The sequence below is a fragment of the Phyllostomus discolor genome, chromosome 4, assembly GCF_004126475.2.
Source record: "Phyllostomus discolor isolate MPI-MPIP mPhyDis1 chromosome 4, mPhyDis1.pri.v3, whole genome shotgun sequence".
Taxonomy (NCBI): domain Eukaryota; kingdom Metazoa; phylum Chordata; class Mammalia; order Chiroptera; family Phyllostomidae; genus Phyllostomus; species Phyllostomus discolor.
In genome coordinates, this window is record NC_040906.2 from 137,314,297 (window position 1) to 137,334,958 (window position 20,662).

A 20,662-nucleotide genomic window follows, 5' to 3' on the forward strand; every position below is an offset into this window, starting at 1 on the left:
CATGTTTCCATGCATTTGAGTCTATTTTGCTGATTAGTTTATTTTGTTCATTAGATTCCTCTAATAAGTGAGATCATATGGTGTTTGTCTTCTACCAACTGGCTTATTCCACTTAGCATAATGCTTTGCAGTTCCATCCATGCTGTCGCAAAAGGTAGGAGTTCCTTCTTTCTGCTGCTAGTATTACATTGTGTAAATGTACCACATAGTTTTTTGATCCACACATCTGCTAATGGGCACTTATGCTGTTTCCAGCACTTCGCAATTGTAAATAGCACTACTGTGAACATTGGGGTGCATAAGTTCTTTGGAATTGGTGTTTTGAGACTCATAGGGTATATTCCCAGTTGCAGAATTGCTGGGTCAAAAGGCAGTTCTATTTTTAATTTTTTGAGGAAATTCCATAGTGTTTCCACAGTGGCTGCACCAGTCTGCATTCCCACCAATAGTGTGCTGGGGTTCCCTTATCTCCACATCCTCACCAGCACACCAGCACTGGTTGTTTGTTGATGTGTTAATAGATGGCCATTCTGACCAGTATTAGGTAGTATCTCATTGTGGGTTTTTTTTTTAATATTTTATTTATTTATTTTTTAGAGAGGGGAAGGGAGGGAGAAAGAGAAACACAGAAACATCAGTGTGTGGTTGCCTCTCACATGGCCCCCACTGGGGACCTGGCCTGCAACCCAGGCATGTGCCCTGACTGGAAATCGAACCTGCGACCCTTTGGTTCACAGCCCATGCTCAATCCACTGAGCTACACCAGCCAGGGCTCATTGTGGTTTTAATTTGCATCTTTCTGATGGCTAGTGATGTTGAACATCTTTTCATATGTTTATGGGCAATCTGTATGCCCTCCTTGGAGAAGTGTCTATTCAGATCTTTTGCCTATTTTTTTAATTGAAATGTTTGTCTTTCTGGTGTTAAGTTGTATGAACTCTTTATGTATTTCGGCAAATATGTTCTCCCATATGGTTGGTTCCCTTTTTATTTTGCTGATGTTTCCTTTAGCCATGCAGAAGCTTTTTAGTTTGATGTAGTCCCATTTGTTTATTTTTTCCTTTATTTCCCTTGCTCTAGGAGATATATTGGCAAAAATATCACTACATGGGATATCTGAAATTTCACTGCCTATGTTTTCTGCTAGGACTCTTATGGTATCACAACTTATATTTAAGTCTTTTATCCATTTAGAGGTTATTCGGGTGTGTGGTATGAGTTGGTGATCTAGTTTAATTTTTTGCTTGTACCAGTCCGGTTCTCCCAATACCACTTATTGAAGAGACTATTTTTACTCCATTTTATGCTCATGCTTCCTTTGTTAAATATTAATTGACCATAGACATTTGGGTTTATTTTGGGGCTCTCTATTCTCTTCCACTGATCTATGTGTCTGTTATTATGCCAGTACCAGGTTGCTTTGATTACAGTGGCCTTGTAGTATAGTTTTATATTGGGTATTGTGATCCCGCCAGCTTTATTCTTCTTTCTCAAAATTGCTGAGGCTATTTGACACCTTTTTTGGTTCCATATAAATTTTTGGAGTTTGTTCCAGATTGGCAAAATATGCCACTTGTATATTAATAGGAATTGTGTTGAATCTATAGATTGCTTTGGGTGATATGGACATTTTAATAATGTTAATTCTTCCAATCTATGAACAGGACATATGCTTCCATTTATTTGTATCTTCTTTGCTTTCTTTCTTCAGTGTTCTGTAGATTTTCAAGTGTATGTATTGTATCTCCATGGTTAAAATTTATTCCTACATACTTTATTTTTCTTGTTGCTATAATAAATGGGATTTTTTTCCTAGTTTCTCCTTCTAATACTTCATTGTTGGCATACAGAAATGCTATTGAGTTCTGAATATTGACTTTGCATTCTGCTACTTTGCCAAATTCTCTTATTAGGTTGAGTAGATTTTTGGTGTAGCTATAGGGTTTTCTATGTATACTACCATGTTATTTGCAAATAATGACAGTTTCACTTGCTCCTTCCCAATTTAGATGCCTTTTATTTCTTTTTTTGTCTGATTGCTATGGCTAGAACTTCCATATGTTGACTAAGAGTACTGAGAGTGGACACCTTGTCTGGTTCCTGATCTTAAGGGAAAAGATTTTAGTTTTTGCCCATTGTGTATGATGTTGGCTGTAGGTTTCTCATCTATGGCCTTTACTATATTGAGAAATGCTCCCTCTACTCCCACTTTGCTGAGTGTTTTTACCATAAATGGGTGCTGGATTTTATCAAATGTTTTTTCAGCATCTATTGATATGATTATGTGGTTTTTGCCCTTCATTTTATTTATATGATGTATTATATTATTTTTTGTGTGTGAGTATTGTACCATCCTTGCATACCTGAGATGAATCCCACTTGATCATGGTGTGAGATCTTTTTAATGTATTGCTGGATTCAATTTGCCAATATTTTGTTGAGGATTTTAGCATCTGTGTTCATCAGAGATATTGGCTTGTAATTTTCTTTCTTTGTTGTGTCTTTACCTGGTTTGAGGATTTGGATAATACTGGTCTTATAGAAAGATTTGGGAGTCTTCCCTTTTCTTGAATTTTGTTTGAATCATTTGAGAAGAATAACAGTTACTTCTTCTTTGAATGTTTGGTAAAATTCCCCTGTGAAGCCATCTGGTCTAGGGCTTTTGTGTGTTGGGAGTTTTTTGATTACTGCTTTGATTTCACTAATTGTTATCCATCTATTCAAGCTTTTTGCTTCTTCTTGATTCAGTTTTGGAGGATTGCATGTTCTAGAAATTTATCCATTTCATCCAGGTTGTCCAATTTCTTGGCATATATGAAGTCAGTCTGGAAAAAGTCCCGCCATTTTTAATATGAGAACTGTTTGTGCAACATTGATGTAACCTGGCAGCCAAGGAGAGTGGACTGGAGTGTACTAATCAGTGGGGGCGGTAGATGCCATTGACTGAGCAAATGTACTGTGTGGCCACTGCATTCAAAATGACTGAACAAATAGAGCAATAAATCTGTGTCAAATTTTGCATTAAGCTTGAACATTCCTCTACAGAAACTATTCAGATGATTCAGAAGGCTGCAGCTTTGGGCAACTGGTGATTGGCAGCTTCATCACAACAATGTCTCTTCTCATGAATTACATCTCATGTAGACTTTTTGGTGAAACATCAAATCATCCAGGCTACTCAGCCCCCTACAGCCCAGATTTGGTGCCCTAGGACTTCTGGTTTTTCCCAAAACTAAAATCACCTTTGAAATGGAAGAAATTTCAGACCATTGATGAGATTCCAGAAAATAGGATGGGACAGCTTATGGAGATTGGGAGAAGTGTGTGAGGTCCCAAGGTGCCTACTTTGAAACGGACAGAGGCATCATTGTCTTCTGTACATTGTTTCTTTTATCTTGTACATTCTTCAATGAATGTCTCTATTTTTCATAGTACATGAGTGGATGCTTCTGGACAGACTTCATAGTAGTTCATAGTAATTACTTACAATCCTTTGTATTTCTGTGGTATTGGTTGTTACTTCTCTTTTGTTTCCGACTTTATTTACTTGGGTCCTCTCTCTTGCTTTTTTGAGGAGTCTGGTTAAAGATTGTCAATTTTATCTTTTCAATGAACCACCTCCTGCATTCATTGGTCCTATGCGTTGTCTTTTTAGTGTCTTTGTCATTTAATTTTGATCTAACCTTTATTATTTCCTTCTTTCTACTTGCTCTGGGCTTTGCTTGTTGTTGTTCCTCTAGTTCTTTTAGATGTTAGGGTTAGGTCATTTATTTGAGATTTTTCTGTCTTCTTTAGGTAGGGCTGTATTGCTATAAATTTCCCTCTAGGACTGCCTTTGCTGTGTCCCATAGGCAATGGGTTGTTGTGTGTTCATTTTCATTTGTTTCCAGGTACCTTTTAATTTTTTTATCTCATTGTTAACCCATTCATTATTTAATAACATGTTATTTGGCCTCCCTGTAGTTGAATGTTTTGAGTTTTTTCCTGAATTTGTTGAGGCTTGTTTTGTGTTTTAGCCTGAGGTTTAGCATCAAAAACGATCCATGTGCATTTGAAAAGGATGTATATTTTGCTTCTTTGGCGTAAAATGTTCTGTGAATATCAATTAAGTCTATTTGATTGAGAGTGTCATTCAATGCCACAATATCCTCGCTGATTTTTTGTTTGGACGATTCATCCATTTTTGACAGTGGGGCGTAAAAAACCCCTACCGTGACTGTATTTCTGTCACTCTCCTTCTTAAGGTCTTCCAAGATTTCCCTTATGTATTAGGTGCTTCTAGGCTGGGTGCATATATGTTTACAAGGGTTATATCCTCTTATTGGACAAGCCCCTTAAGTATTACATAGTGACCTTCTTTGTCACTTGTTATGGCCTTGTCTGATGTAAATATTGCTACTCTCTTGGACTCTCCTAAGTTGGCACTGTAGCTATGGATGTGCTGCTTGCTGTGTGTGTGGAGCCCAAGTGTCCCAGACTCAATATACCCTCCTCAGTCTCTTTGATTGGGACTACTGGGGGCTCTATGTGTAGGAAAGCCCTCCTCCTACCAGCCCACTCCATGATGGGCAGGAGCCACCAAGTTGTGCTTTCTCTCCTCTGCTCTCTCTGGCTTCGGGCACCTTATGCAGGGTATTTCCCCTGCAACTTGTAAAATCTTATACTGGATGGTACACAGCCTCCCCCGAACTCCTTGGCTTCAAAAATTCATATCAGCTAAGATTCTGTTGATTGTTCAGGTCACTTGTTGGAAGATCAGTTGAAAATCAGCTCTGGGGGCACAAACAAGTGGGCTGAGTTCCCACCTACTTGGCTGCCATCTTGCCCCTTCTAAAAGGACTATTTTGGGAAATTAAAAAAAATGAAATCTTTAAAAAATTTTCTATGTGAGAATAATTATGGACATATTCAACCATACTTAACCAAACCTAATGATCAAAAGAGTTCAATAGAATATTAAAAGGGCATTTAACATGAACTCTTATATTTACATATAAGAGGTAGACTAGAAGTTTGAAAAAGTGAATTATTAAAATTCACTACAGAGTCTGTGGTGCAGAGATAAAAAAAACCTAGGAAAGTGAATCCCATCCAGTAATAAGTTAATTATTTTTTGTTGCTTTAAACTGGCAGTTACCGGGTTCCAATTTTACTTAATAGCTTAGGGAAGAGCATATTTGTTTACACTTACATATCTTCAGGTGTAAAGGTTTGTCACCTAGTTTCAGCTTCAATTGAATCCTTTGAGCCCATTAATTTTTCTTTTCAGAGGAACAACTGTGTGAAATGCCAAAATTCTCATTATATTTGTTCATAAAGTGCCATGTGCCTCTGGAGCTGCCTAGGTTCCATGATTATGTACTTTATGTTCTGCCAATTTTGATTCATTTTTATTCCTTATGAAATCTCTGTACCAGAAGATTTTGGAGTAAAAAGATTTGCAACAATAACTCGCTACTGCACACAAACCTGCTGCTGCCTATTGTTTTTATATTTCCTGGTATAAGAAAGAAAGTTCTAAAATTGTGTGTTGTGAAGCACCCAGCCCCCCCAAAAACCCTTCCTCCTATATCAGGGCCAAAACTTAAAAGCTTCAAGCTGAAAATTACAACTTTAAAATACCCCTGATTAGTGTTTGTCATCTAAATTTAGCTGCAGTGCATAGACAGGTTTTTAATTAGGAAAGTGTGAAAACAAATGAATTCCTAAGCAAATTTCTTATTTGGGAATAGTCTTGTGACTCTGGGGCTGAAAGTTTTCAAGAACGTGCCTTAGTTTTGTCAAACTTTTTCTAATACAAAATAACTGGGGAGCAATAGGTTTCTGTTTGCTTCCATAATGGGTATGTGTGATTAATATCACAGGGCAGGCTCCCCGCCCGTGGTTGGAAAGTAAATTCTTCTTGCTGTGACTCTGTTTCCTGAGACCCATTTGATTCTGTTAAAGTTTCATGCAAGGTAAATATTTTTTGAAACCTCCCTTTTCCTCAAGCTTGCTCAGTAGCAGACAAGCTATATCACGATCTCAAAGTTTTCAAAAGAAGGTGGACGTGAACTTATTCAAGAACCATCTACTTTTTGAAAGTGATTTATTTGGAAGTTTTAAATAGAGTAAGAGATACTTCATTAATATGATTCAATGAAGAGAAAACCTAAAGAAATATTGTCTTTATTTCTGAGATAAAACCTCAAACTCTTGGAAATGTTGAGAGAAGTTACTAGTACTAGTGTTTTTCAACTTTAATACATTTTCTTTCTCTGCTTGGTCACACTTGGGAGCATTCAAATGAATTCAACAGAATTGAATTGAAAGCACTTTAGGAAGTACAGCAGAGGACATCAAAGTTTCGGAAGACGATGTACTGTATGCTTCCTGAGCAGGCCTCCCAGGGCGCGGACGTAAGAATTCTACAGGAGCACTTGTCTTTATTATAACTGGGTCGCCTCCCCTCCCTACTAGATTTGACTGTCCTGGAATATGAGGGCAAGGTCTTGCAAACCTCTGCTACCAACAGTAGCACAGTGCCAGGAACACGGTGGACACTTGAGGGTGTTTAGAGAGAAAATTTAAAAAAAACTATTTTGTGTTAGGAAAACTACTAATATCTAATGTTAATACATTTTTGTGTAGTTTCTGTTATTAACTGTAGCTTGCTAGGCTTGGCAGATTAAAGTGATAATAAAGAAAAAGGATTTCCAGGCTGTGTCTTCATTAAGCCAAGATCTACGTTTACAAAGGATTACATCTAAAAGAGATTAATAATATATATCTCTTTTACTCTTCTTTCATGACTAGGAGCATCACCCTAATTAGCCCAGAACCATCATTTGGAGGAAGGAGATGGGAGAGAGAAACTAAGGCAAGACGAGTATAAAGAGAAAATATAGGCAATATGTAGTTTTAGACACTCAAAGTAGGACAATATCATTTCAAGCCATGCTATGTTTCTGGAAAAGGATTTGCCAAATTCCTTTTGCCCCCATTTAGCATTTCAAGGATTTAAGTTGTCTTTGGAACGAGGAGAAAGATTGAACACAGGGAAGTCCGAGGAAACCCAGGTTCTTTCCCGTGCTTGGGAACTATGGCACAAGTGGAAAAGGCAAAAGGATAAGAGAGCTCATCAGTTGCATATGTCCAGGTTTTCCTTTCTATGGGTTTAGGTCACTACAAGCTCATAAGTAAGTCTCAGGATAGGTGGTAGAGTGGGAAGAGGTTCTTGCTTGTGCTCTTAGTTTTGGACTCTGGAAAGCGATATTTTATAAAGCCTGCCTTAAACAACCTCAGTCTTAGCAATATTAACTTGAAGGTTTAGTGAGCAATTAAAAGCATGAATCATTTTAGCCTTTCCAGGCTACCTGGAGGTCCCATGGAACGTGGATGCTGAATTCAGCTGTGGAGGGCCAGCCGTTAGGTCCTGCATGGAAACAGGCTGAAGGTAAGTGGCCTGGCCACAACACTAAATTCAGGAAGTGGATGGACTCGACAGTTTTCAAGCAGTAAGTTGAGAAGGGATCCAAACAGCCTGACAGCTCCACCCAACCCTGACCAAGCCATTCTGCCAGTCACGAATCCTGCCAGCCTTGAAGGAGTGCGAGAAGAAAGCAGCTGAATAAGACACATGACCCCCTGAGACTGCATGACTAAACTTGACAACCAATAAATAGGTGAGCACATCTGAAAACTACCTAATCATATGTGGATTAAAATGCTACCCTTTGAGTGCACATCCAAACTGTAATTAAATTCCACAAGCCCAATAATGAGAGCCACAGGTTGTTTGCCAGAATCTGGTGCAGAATGGTTTTGTTTCAACTCGTCTATGATCAGGCAGTACTACTACAGGGCAAGGTCTCTCTTAACAGCCGTTTGGAGCCATGTACTTGGAATTCTTTCATCAAAAAATGTTACTGATAGGAAAGCCTCACCCTGCTTAAACCTTTTGAGATTTGTCATCCCAGGTTGCAATATAAACAGACTTGAAAACATTTATTTTGAGGGTCAGGATAGGAGAGTAATGATTTTCAGTTCACTATAGAATGTCCACAATAATAATGACTTTAAGTCAATATAATAGGATTTTGGTTAGAAGTGGTCATTCTATTGTTTTCTATATACATTTTATATTATTTATCTGTTATATTGTTTATTTGTTTATATTGTTTCCTACATGTGATCTGACTTAAATGCAGCAGAAATAATGATTTATTATATATTAAGATGAATTTACTCATATAATCCCTTCTAATTTTTACAATCACTCTGAAGATAGAAATTATTATCCCATGCTTGAGGGAAAATGACTCTCCAAGAGTATATGAAAATTGCCAAACATTATAGCTGATAAGAGGAAGGAGCCCACATTCACTGGTTAAGTGTGTATCGTGGGTCAAAAGCATTTTGTAAGTCATCTGAAGCAATCTGTAAGACAACCCTAGTCAAATGAATATTAGTGTGTCATTTTAGTGATGAGAAAGATTAAGTGATTTGCTGAAGATTACACAACAATATTAGAAGTCAGGTCTGATCTGACTTAAAGGCCACTGTTCTTTTCACTCTTTGATCTTTCCCCGTAATTGTGTCTGTTTGAAGATCAATTCACCCACTACAAAATTCTTAATATACTATAAAACCTCATAAATTATTTGTAACCTCATATATTAATTGAAGGATGAAAAATCTAATAAAAATCTAACAGATTGAAATACAGGCTAAACTTTTGAGTCTTCATTTTATGTTTATTTCACCTATCTTGCAGGCATTAAATGAGATAATATATTAAAAGTTCAAAACACAGGCCTGGTGCATAGTGACTCTTAAATCATTTTACTTATTTCTTTCCCTATAAGTTCAACATATATTTGTATGTGTATATCTATATATATTCCCATAGATATACCTTATACAAGTGGTATTTATAAGATATATATAATTTCATGGGTACTAAAAACTATAGAGGCTAAAATAAAATATTTGAGTAATTTTTTCATTGAATATTTTAATATATACAAAATAATTTGAAAATAAATTATTCCAAAGAATATTTAACTGAATACTTAAATGAGAAGAAACATTACAATTTTATCCAGCCTAAAAATCTAAAATTAATATTATTAAAATTATAAAACTTTATTTCAGTGTCAATTGATAGCATATTATTATTATTATTTCTATTCAGTAAAATGTCAATGGGTATAGTCAGGGGAAAGAGCTTAGATATGTTCCGAAAATTAAATGTTTTAAAATAGCATGCCCAATTATAGGTAAAAACAACTATAATTAGGGAAGATGCACATTGGTGAATACATGAAGCAAAGATGCTCTGCAGTGTTGGGCAATGCAGTGTCTGCATAGCCTTCTTGCTCCCTAGGATTTCAGTCCATCCATCTGGTCATCTAATAGGGGGCCTGCAAACAGTGGGTGATCTCACAGACCATATGTGCTGCGATACCTAGGAACAACTGGAGCTTGGCTAATGACGTGGCAAGAATCTAAATTTGGATTTCACTTGTTTTTATTGAGCAGAACCCAAACTTCACTGTTATTTTTTACACACTTCTTGCTTTGTGTGTCATTAACTTTGAAATGGGGCTGCAAAAATATTTTTTTTTCACCAGGGATATGTTTCATGTGACCTGTTTAAGCAATATCATGCCTCTCGTTCTACAGAAAATTTTGAAAAGCCAAGAGAAATAGTGTTGCAATTCTCCTTGGGATGAGACATATGAAGACTAGAACCTACCAGTGGGATGGCATTAGTACTGCAGCTGTGAGTGAATGGCCCAGGTTACTCTCTGAGCCAAGATTGTCCATCAGTCTCAGAGCTGTGGTTCAGAAAACATGAATGTGCCGCCACTGAGACAGTGGTACACATCCACAGGGGGCAATTAAATCCGTGGGCAAGAAGAGAATCAATAGATGTGAAAAATAAAGGTCTGATAAGATGAATCTCGAAGTTGTGGGATGATGGAGCTCTCTCTCCATCGTCCTGTCATCTGTTTCTAGATGTGAGCCCCCTCTTTTAAATAGTTCTTTTTGTCACTTGAGCACCATTCACAAAAGCAGCAAAATTATCACCAGGGACTAGGGAATGGGAGATCGTACAAGTGTGCAGCACTCAGGGGGAACAATGTTATTATGAGCTGGGTTCCCAATTTAAAATCACCTATTAATTATTTGCTTCATCTCCAATTTCACATTGATCATTAGATCTGATCAAAGAAATGCCAACGATATTGAGAAGTTCACTCTTAAGTCAAGGTTAGTGCCCAATATATTATAAGATGAAGGAAAATTCTTTCACATAAAAGATAAACAGAAGGTGTCTTAAGTCTTAAGATGACTGGTGGGTACATTTATCTTGAAGAAATTCTGTACCTCCAAAGAATGAGGTGCGTGTTTTTATCTGCAGAGGACTTGTCACCTCAGTATGTTTGTAAACAATTTGCACTGGATTAGGAAGCATTAACTCTGATCTTTCTTATTAGGTGTTACATATCCAAGGCTACATTTGATGTTTAAAAAGCAAATCAAAGTTCAATTAAGCTTTACATAAATGCCAACAGCTATTTAATTTCTTTTTACAGGGTAAAAATCAGAAGGGTGTGGGGCTCTATCTTAATCTGTATTGTGTTGCTTTAAATTGTTTTGTTCTGGTTTGTAACTTAAAATCTGGTAAATATGCCAGGGAGATGTCACATTTAATTCAGCAACGTGTTGCCAGATTGTCAGGAAGCATTTTGTTTTCCTTGAACACAAGTGAAATCAGTTGGATAATATTAACTTTTATGTTCAAAATTTGTCTTGGATTACTCTTAATATCTTCACTCGATGGAAGATTACAAAGGTGGAGTACTAATGCTTATGTGCATGGGGGATTCTGAACATCTTAAGCAGTAAATTCTTTAAGTTAATTTATTCATCAGCAGGCCATTTGATTATCACAAAATAATAACACTTATCCCATATTTTTGGACACTGTCATAGAGAATGTTTCTGAGACTATAAGTGGCTTACCTATGTAACAATGGTGTCATGAGGATGAGAAGTATATTTCTGTTACTGGATCTAGACTCTGAATGCTGATTTCATATGGAACAGACTCCCATTTAGTTGAGGTGAACAACTATAGTTAAGGGACAACATAATACTTTTATTTCCAGATAGAGGCAATAAAAAAAACTAGCAATGAGCATGTGGAACTATGAAATTATGGTCACTTAAGCTGTATCAAAACATGTAATTTGGATTCAGATCATAACTGTCCTGTGCATAATTTTTCTGAAAAGTTTATGGCAGAGTCCCAGTATGAATAAATTTTACTGACCTATTCAACAAATATTTACTGTGTGTATCAGCCAGAGCCCATTCAGAAGACAAAAGTCACCTCAGTTATGTGACCAGAAAGAATTTAATATCAACAATTATTAATTAGGTATCCATTCATTAACTTGGTACTTAAAAGGACAAAAGAAGAATTTTAAGTACCTTAGTAGTAGCAGCTGCAGGAAACAGCTACCATACCTAGGACCAAAGGAACAGGGGCAAAATTAGAATAATTAAAACTTAGAAATGTGTGGAAGACACAAAAAGCTAACTTGTACTTCTGAGCAGGAGTGATCACTTGCCTGATGCTGGCTTTTTTGAGTTTAGGGACTGACCCTGTGAACCTGAGACCCAGACCTCCGATAGGGGGTGCGGTGAGGCACCAGGCAGTTGTACTGGCTTCTTAGTTAGAGACAATATTGTGTGTGGTGCCAAAAGGCTAGCAAGGTATTCTATAAACCTAAGAGTGTTGTGTTGAAATTTGCATGATGGCTAGGGAAGGCAGAGCCATGTCTAGAATAGATAGCCATTTCAGGGAGGACCATGTTCCCTCCCAGTGTTATCAACCTGCCATCCAGTGGCTGCCTGGTACCTGGGGACATGGTGCCATATTAGGGTCTCAGAGTTCATTTCTGCTCTTGGTTGCTAGAGCACCCTGCAGCAATGGTAGCCAGGTCAGACTTAGTGATGGTCAGCTTTATACATGGGTCCACTGAGCAAGTCTACATGTTTAGGGGAAACTGACAAAAAACATGATATTTGTCCATCTTATTGTTGGAGGCTTTCTCTGTTGTAGATGCCCTGTGGTGAATATTCATATAGAACATAAAAATCCTCACATTCTGTGTGTATCCTGTGAAGTTCATTTGCATGGCTCTTTCCCAGATTACCTCATCACTGTGCCTCAATGCCAGTCTTTCCAGATCCCCGACCATCTGGCCAAATCATTAGTTACCACCAATAAATCAATGTGGCTATGTACTTCTGACCATTTATTTCCAGATAGAGTGGAAAACCAAATATACTACTTGAAGATCCTCCCACTGAGAAATTTACCTTCACTATTCTCCCTCAGGCCATCTATAAGTGGAGTTTTAATGATATAGACATCCATTCTTATGTGGTGCCAGCATTTCAAGCAGAACCATGTGGAAACCAGGCCCATTATTTTTCTTCCTCCATTAAATAGTCATAAGAAACTCCTCCAAGTGGACATAAACGTGAGTTGAGGAAGGGGACTCAGTGCAGCAGGAGATGGTGCCAAAGATACTGAGACTCATGTTTATGTAAAATACTTACATCTTTGGACCCGCTCAAGCTTGATCACTTACATATCATTTCCACTTGCTGATCTATTGCAGCTATACATGGCCAACATTTAGACTTGATGGGTCAGATAATATTCAATGTATGATGGTCAGCTGATGACACATGAGGTATTCAATCTCTACCAGAACCAAATGGTAAGTTAGGAGCTGTTTCGCAAAAAGAGAATGACTATATGCAGAAGAAGGCAATGATTTGATCCAAAACCCTGGAGGTCTGATTCTTATCTGGCTGCCTGCCAGAGGGCCCATAAAGCACCCACATTTGGTGTAGATATTTTGAATATCATTGGATCTGCTGGGTTATTAGGCCCAAGTGCACTGCTTGCACCATACTTTAGACTCATTACAAAGTTTCTCATGCTCTGCTTTTCACTTCAAATAGAGTTATGGCTTACTTGATAGCTGCATCAAGTTGGCACACTCGAACACGGAATACCTTACCTTACAAATTCCAAAAAGCACATTGAGCATGGTGCTTCCTTTTTGAGATAGGTTGTACAAGATACTGTAACTTGTCTTTTATATTACACCACTTCACTGAAGTGGTTCATGTCTAAAGTTTTGTGTGGTCTGTTTCTAACAGATTAGTTCAAATATGTCATGCAATGGCATTTAAAATATGTGTGACATCAGCTATGTGGATGTAACTGACATGTTTCATCACGGAGGGGGCTAGTGGAATGCCAGGATTTCTTTAGACTATATTACATCACAGTGTGTGAGCTGGGTGGTCCTGATGCAAGACTGTGAAGGCTTACTTTTATCCTTGTCAGGTAAAAGTGAACAGCTTCTGGCCTTTCTTTAAAATGTGTCTGTGTAAAATGTGCCTAGAAGAAAATGTTTTCTAGGTCATATGTGTGTAATAGATGCCAGAGCCTGTGTTGATTTGCTCTGAGAAAAATACATCTGAAACACCAGCTGCAATTGGAGTTACCAATTGATTAACATTTATGATAAGCCACAGTCACTCTCTGAAATCTGCCCACCTCCTGCATGGGCAAAACAGGGCAGTTGAAATAAAAATGTGGTGGGCATCACCTGTGCATTTTTCAGCTCTTTGATGATGGCAATAATCTGTCCTTTACCCAGAGATATAAATATTTTTGTTTTAATACACTCACTGGTGGAGAGGGGTATTTCTTCTTTTACTTGGGATTTTCTACCATAATGGCCTTTATTCTTATTAGAGATACAATAGTGAATAAGAGAAATTCAGTAATGTGAATGTTGTGTTGACTGCCCAGATTTTTTTCTTAAACTCAGGAACTCATTTCTCTAGCTGCTGGGTATGTTAGCTGCAGATGGCTCACAGCTATCTCCTCCTTCAGACATTTCCCTCAGCAGAAGCAGCTAAACCTGAAGTTGCATCTACTCCCTATGGAAACCCCACATCCAATGACTGGTAAGTGCAGGGGTACAAGGAGGCACAAAAAGCCCACCTACCTTGTCTTAACTGGGACAGTTAATTGTGAATAGTTGTTCCATCTTAGAGCTTCATGTGGGATAGACTGTGACTATAACTTCCTCACGGCCCAAATTCTTTTCTTGCTCCATTCCTTTTCCCTTGCTCCCTCCAAACAGTGCTCCATGGAACACCCACAATAAGCTTCTCATGAATAAATACATCTCAGTCTTAGAGCCAGCTCCCTTGGGACTTGAAGAATATCAAGTCGTGTCAGGAGTTATTCTAGGAAGCAGATTTTGGAGTTGGATAACTGGCAGCCTGACTGACAGTGAAGATCTCATCACCTGTGATGACATATACATAGGCCCTCACAGGCAGCTACAAATTCTTCAGTGTTGAACTGAGACAAAATACCAGTGGAAAGAACTACATTGGCAGGTGTAGCCTCTCAAATGTTTGAGAGACAAAGGAAAAAGAGCAATTGTAAGTGCTATGGAATTAAGTATCTACTGTTAGTGGTCAATAAATGTATTGAAGAAAAATGGTAAAAAGTTAACTATGATTAACCACAGATTTAATGCAAAGTGTGAAAGCCAAAGGGCCTCTTTGGCAGTCTGTGCAAAGCTTTTCATCAAACACAGTCTGAAAGCAGAAAAAGGCTTAGAGAGATCAGGTCCAGAATTTAATTGTAAGTGTAGTTAGTGATTGAAAATATGTTGAATTGTCAACTTCAACAACTCTATTACACCAAAGTCAAGACCCTGACTGGAATGAACTGAGAATTTGAGACTTTAAAAGAAATATTTGGCTCAAAGTACTTGAAAATATTGAGTCCCTAAACCTTTGGAATTTTCCTGAATTGTCTGGGACTACTGAATGGTTCTCTCTTCCCTATGAAAGAATAGCATTCCCCCAATGCAAAGGTCTCTGCCTTGCAGGACCTCTGTGTCCTATCAAGATTCACCCCCACCTCCTCCACTAGCTACCAGAACAATAGCTATGTCTCAACACATACTTAGCTGAGCAAGTGCTGAGTTTGCTAATAGAGAAAAGGAATGATCTCCTGAAGCAACTCTGGGACTTAGCCAACATATACTGGAAGGATTCAAAGTGTATATCGGTGCCTGGAATCTGAGCGACCTATATTAAAAGACACAGGACAGAAAGTTAAATAAGAAAGTATTTGCTGATGTGAAGACAAACTCCTATTATACAGGATTTAACACTCACTAAAAACCTCAATATGCTAACAGTTTGTCAGGATAGAAATCCTAGAAGCTTGGGGAAAGCAAGGACATATGTTAATGGAAGTAGAAATACCAGAATTGCCATGACAGAAATGGGAATCAAAGAGCTCATTGAAGTGATCATGCTAGAAGAACAATACCTTATATGTACTGAAAGCATTCATGTTAACTGTACAAAGCAGGAGGGATCAGATGATTCTCTGTTCACTGAAGTGCTAAGGAATGTATTAGTGAGAAAGCACAGGCATCATCGGCAACTCCAGAGTGGCTGTTTCCGGTAGGCCAAGTCTGACAATAGGAAATGCTGTGGAACTGAGCTCCTGGATAGAAATGGAGAGGATAGGACCCTAAATGCTAGAGTCCAGGTGGTGGATCTTATTCTTCAAAAGCAAGATTAGCACAATTTTTATAATAAACAGCAAGAACAGAGTAGTACCCAAGAAAGCCTGACTTACAGAAAGCTATGTGGATATTTAATAAAAAATATAATAATCCCAGAAGCAAGGATTTATCCCTAGAGTAGATGTAAACCCAGAGAGTTTTTCTCTAGTTTATAGAATCAAATAAAAACAAGGGTAGATACTTAAGGGGTCAAGCCAGTCACTCCAATAAAATATTACAATCTTTCTGACAGTTTCTACACTTGGGCCAGTTCTCAGACTTACAAGGCAAAACTGTGGGAGAGGATAGTTTTCTAGAAGAAAAGATCCTGCAACACCATGGCGGTTGTATACAGTAATTATTCTTTCTCTCCTTCTCCCCAAAGACTTACAACCATTTATTCAAGTTACCACACCCTGACTAGAAGATTCTGTTAGACATTTTGAGAACTCTTGAACACTGGATCTGAGTTGACACTTACTCTCAGAGACTAACCTAAATTTTATTAGAGTAGGGGGTGCGTGGACATAATGGAATCAATGGAGTCTCAGCTCCGGTCCAGCTTGCAGTGGGTTGCTGTTCACTCACCCACCCAGTTATCATTTCTTTGGTTTCCTGATGTGTAATTGGAATGGCTATATTTTGTAGTTTCTAGAAAGCCATACTCATTCCTCAATCTGTGATGAAGGGATTATCTTAGAAGCCAAGTTGAAACTTTTGATCTCTATCACCACTTTCTCCTTGGCTTGTAGATTGTCTTCTCACTGTAACTTTACACTATCTATGTTTTAATCTCCTATTCTTATAAGAATACCAGTCATGTTAGATTGAGGCCCACCCAAATGACCTAATTTTTAACTTAACATCTCTTTAAAGACCTTGTTTTTAAATATAGTCACATCTGAGGGCCTGTTGGTGAGAACTTCAAGTTTTGAATGTGGGGGGTGGGGGCACAATTCAACCCATAACAGACTCTATAGGTAATTGTCTTTCTGAGTGATCTTGAGAGATGGCTTTGGGACTGTCTACAAATTGCCTTGAGTCTTGCATTTTTTTCTCCAGCCTGAACTTTTGTGGAAGTACCAAACTTTTTATTCCTCATTGTCAGTCTTTTCTGGGGTGTGTATATGTATGTGTGTGCCTCAAAGAAAAGGAAAGTATTACAAGGGTAAGAGACTTGCTATACTTCACCTCTTCTGTTTAGTTCTCTTGGGTTCTACATCTTTGCCTGAGAATTGAGAATCTTACAAAGTGTTTTGGGAGATACCTAGCCTAAGACTGACCACAAATACATCTTTCTCTCTCTCTCTCTCTCTCTCTCTTTTAAATATTGTATTTATTTACTTTTAGAGAGAGGAGAAGAGGGGGAGGAAAAGAGGGAGATAAACATCAATGTTTGAGAGAAACACTGATTGGTTGTCCCTTGCATGTCCCGAACCAGACATACAGTCTGCAATTCAGTCATGTACCCTGACTTGGAATTGAATGGGTGACCTTTTGTTCTGTGGCACAATGCCCAACTCACTGAGCCACACCAGTAAGGGTCTGCATCTTTATTTTAACTAAAAAGGGATGAGGAAGCAAAAAAAATCAACCCACTTCTCAACCCCAACATGTTGGACTAAATTTCATGCTTCCGTAAAGACATGACAATTACAATGCTTAAGTAAATTTTATGTAGAATAATTACTACATTTATTTACTGGAATTTAAAATCCATCATTTTTACAAAAATGTAGTTGTTTATATGTAACATTTCATCTATATGTGACTAAAACATAAAAATACATATAAGCTAAAGATTGAGTAGAACAACATCATACTTAGGAAAACTGGAGAAATCTAGTCCATGTGTGGTCTTGTTTCTGCTTTCTAAATTCAATCTATACAATATAACAATAAGAAAAACTTACCTATCTGTATAATAAGTACAATTTTACTTCCTCTACAATGTATATTTTTCTAGCAACAAAGGTAGGTCCAGTGAAGGCAGACAACATACTAGGTATATGTACTATTTATTTATTCATTTTTACTAAATTTAGTCACAGTTTAGCAAATCCTTCCTCAGCTTTTTAAATGTGTGATTAGAAGCAATGGTATATCTTCCTGAGACTCTTCAGAATAGTTTCACTTCTGGCTCAACTTCTCAAGACGAAGATGTGACGTAAGATGATTTGGGCTGTAAAATGGGCGTAGTAATTGCATCCCGAGACTGTTGTGAGAAGTGAAATAAGGTGTGTATTAATAAAATATATCCAACACCATATGGGCTTGGTAGTTGATATAATTATTAGGCTATGGAGAAAGATTATTTCTAGGATACCTAAATGACAGCTGGAATAGGGAAACAGAACATAACTTACATAGTGAAAAGCCTTGACTCATTGAAGTAGTGTGAAAAACAGTTTTATCATTCCGAAATCATCTATGTGCTGGAAAATTCCACTTTCCCTCTGAGAGTGGCTCTCCTAACAACAGACCCACCTGATCCTATGATTTTAGTCACTTTTGATTCTGTTCTTTAAGACTTAAGACTCAGTTGTGTCTCTTTTGAGAAGCGGTTGGTCACGATCCGTTCTGGCTCATTGCTGACAGCCACACGTCATCTGATGTCCAGAGAAGCTGGACATACTTTAATCTTCTTCCTCTATGTAGTAAAACTGTCCAGTAATAATTATAAAATGACACAGAAAACATTAAAAGCCAGAAAATAAATGCAGGTGGTAACATTTTTTAATTTAACTTCATGAATATAATCATGCCAATAAAATTTTTATTAAAAATAAGATAGCTGTAAAACTACAAGAAAGAAAAGTTTATGTTTTAATATTGTTTAATTACAATAATGATTTTTTAAGTGGGGAAAAACTTGTACCTACATGATAGCCTGTTACAGTAATAAATAATAAAATCAGTTCCAGTTTCAAGACTTATCTTTTACAAATTTGTCAATGATCTTGTAAACAATAGAATTTTCAATGCATATTTATTTTTTATCAATCAATTTTCACTTATAGTTTATCAAAAATACTTTTTATTAATTTTAAAAAGTATTTTTAAAAAGTATTTTAAAGTATTTTTTTAAAGTATTTTAAAGTATTTTTTAATTTCAAAAAATTCTGAGATATATCAGATACTCTCTTAGGAAAAGTCATACATGTAAGGATACATTGACAGTGATTTTAAAATCTTGTTTCACAATAAATTCCAGAAATTTCAAATCCTCTATTCACCCTCCTACTTCTGGATTGATTCTAGCACTGGAAAAAATTTAAACACAATTAAAAACTCTAAACAGTTACATACAATGGCAGACTTGAAGTAATTCAAGTTTTATTTCTTCATTTTTAACCATCATTATGCTATTTACTATTTAAATACAGAAGTGAACAGAAATAGGTTGAAAATACAAACTGCACCCTAAATAAGCTTGAATCATTCTAAACTGTTGCAAAATTACTCTTTAAATAAACACATGTGACTGAGTCCCTGCCTGCTGGGAGACTGATTATATAACTGGAGTTTCCCAAATTAACTTTGATGTATATATAATTTTTATTTAAAAATAAATAATAATATATGCTCACTTGAACATTACAATATATTATTAAACTCAACATTCAACTGTAATTGTAGCAAGTGCAAAATTAGAGCAATAAAATTTCATTTTGTTTCATTTCAGAAAAGAACATGTTATCATTGACACTATTTAGAATTGCTGGCTACCTTTAATGATTTCAAGGCAGACCTCTCCCATCTGTCTTGCTCTGGACACCCCACTGTTAGGCGATTTTTTATGGGTGTTTCATATTTCTGATGGTTTTGGGAAGTGAGGTGCAGTAGACTATCTTCCCCAGAATGTTTGCATTGAGAACAAATGAGGATGCAGGTACTGTCTTCCTCCAGATCAATGGGCAGATTTCTTTACTGTGCAGTATAATAAAATTACTTTCTTTCTTCAGGGCAAAGGGCTTATTTTCAATTATAAATATTTGAATTTCCCTAAACTTTGGGTTCTCCTCTGCACCATAATCCACTACACAGGCAAGCATCACTTAATCTTTTTCACATCAAACTGTGTGAATTAGGGCTCAGGAAACTGGCGTAAGCACTAATATTCTGGCTACTGCTATCACTGTGAGTAATAAAGTCCTCTATCTCTGGACCAGGCCTGCCATATCTTCTGCTAGCATCCATGAAATGGTGGTAGGCTACCTTGTTACCTTGTATGTAGGGTAAAAATCTTACTTCGTCTATAATACAATTCAGTTACAGATATTTTGTAGATAGCCTGTTAAAATACAAAGGAAAATAGGTAACATTAAAAAAAATAAGGAGATTTTTTTGCTTTTCTTCCTTGATCTCATTATTAACTCATTCATTGTTTAAGCATTCTATTCAGTTTCCATGAGCTTGAGTGTTTTTGAATTTTTACCTTGAGGTTGGTTTCTACTTTCAAGCCCTTGTGGTCAGAAAAAATGCTTGATATGATTTCAATTTTCTTGAATTTGTTGAGGCTTGTTTTGTGTCATGTCATGTGGTCTGTCTTTGAAAATGTTCCATGTACATTTGAAAATAATGTATATTTTGCTTCCTTGGGATGAAAGATTCTCTCTATATAAGTTAAGTCCTTTTGATCTAATGTGTTGTTCAGCTCCACAATATCCTTGTTGATACTTTGTCTGGGAGATCTATCCATTGTTGACAGTGGGGTGTTAAAATCCCCTACTATAATTGTGTTGCTGTGTATATCTTTCTTGAAGTCCTCCAAGATTTTTTTCATATATTTGGGTGCTCCTATGTTGGGTGCATAAAAGTTTACAATGTTTGTGTCTTCTTGATGGATTCTTCCCTTGAGTATTCTGAAGTGTCAAAACAAAGGCCTCTTTTTATGGCCTTTGTTTTGAAGTCTATTTTGTCTGATATGACAAAATACCCTGACTTTTTTCCTCTGTCCATTTGCTTGGAATATTTTT

At 37.0% G+C, this 20,662-nt stretch overlaps 1 long non-coding RNA gene across 1 annotated transcript; it reads left to right on the forward strand.

The window, feature by feature from the left end:
• Positions 1-1,729: 1,729 nt before the first annotated feature.
• LOC118499900 lies at positions 1,730-20,464 on the forward strand. Its single transcript, XR_004902442.1, has 3 exons — positions 1,730-1,740; positions 8,475-8,479; positions 20,310-20,464. It is a non-coding gene; the product is annotated as an uncharacterized LOC118499900 (long non-coding RNA).
• Positions 20,465-20,662: the final 198 nt, after the last annotated feature.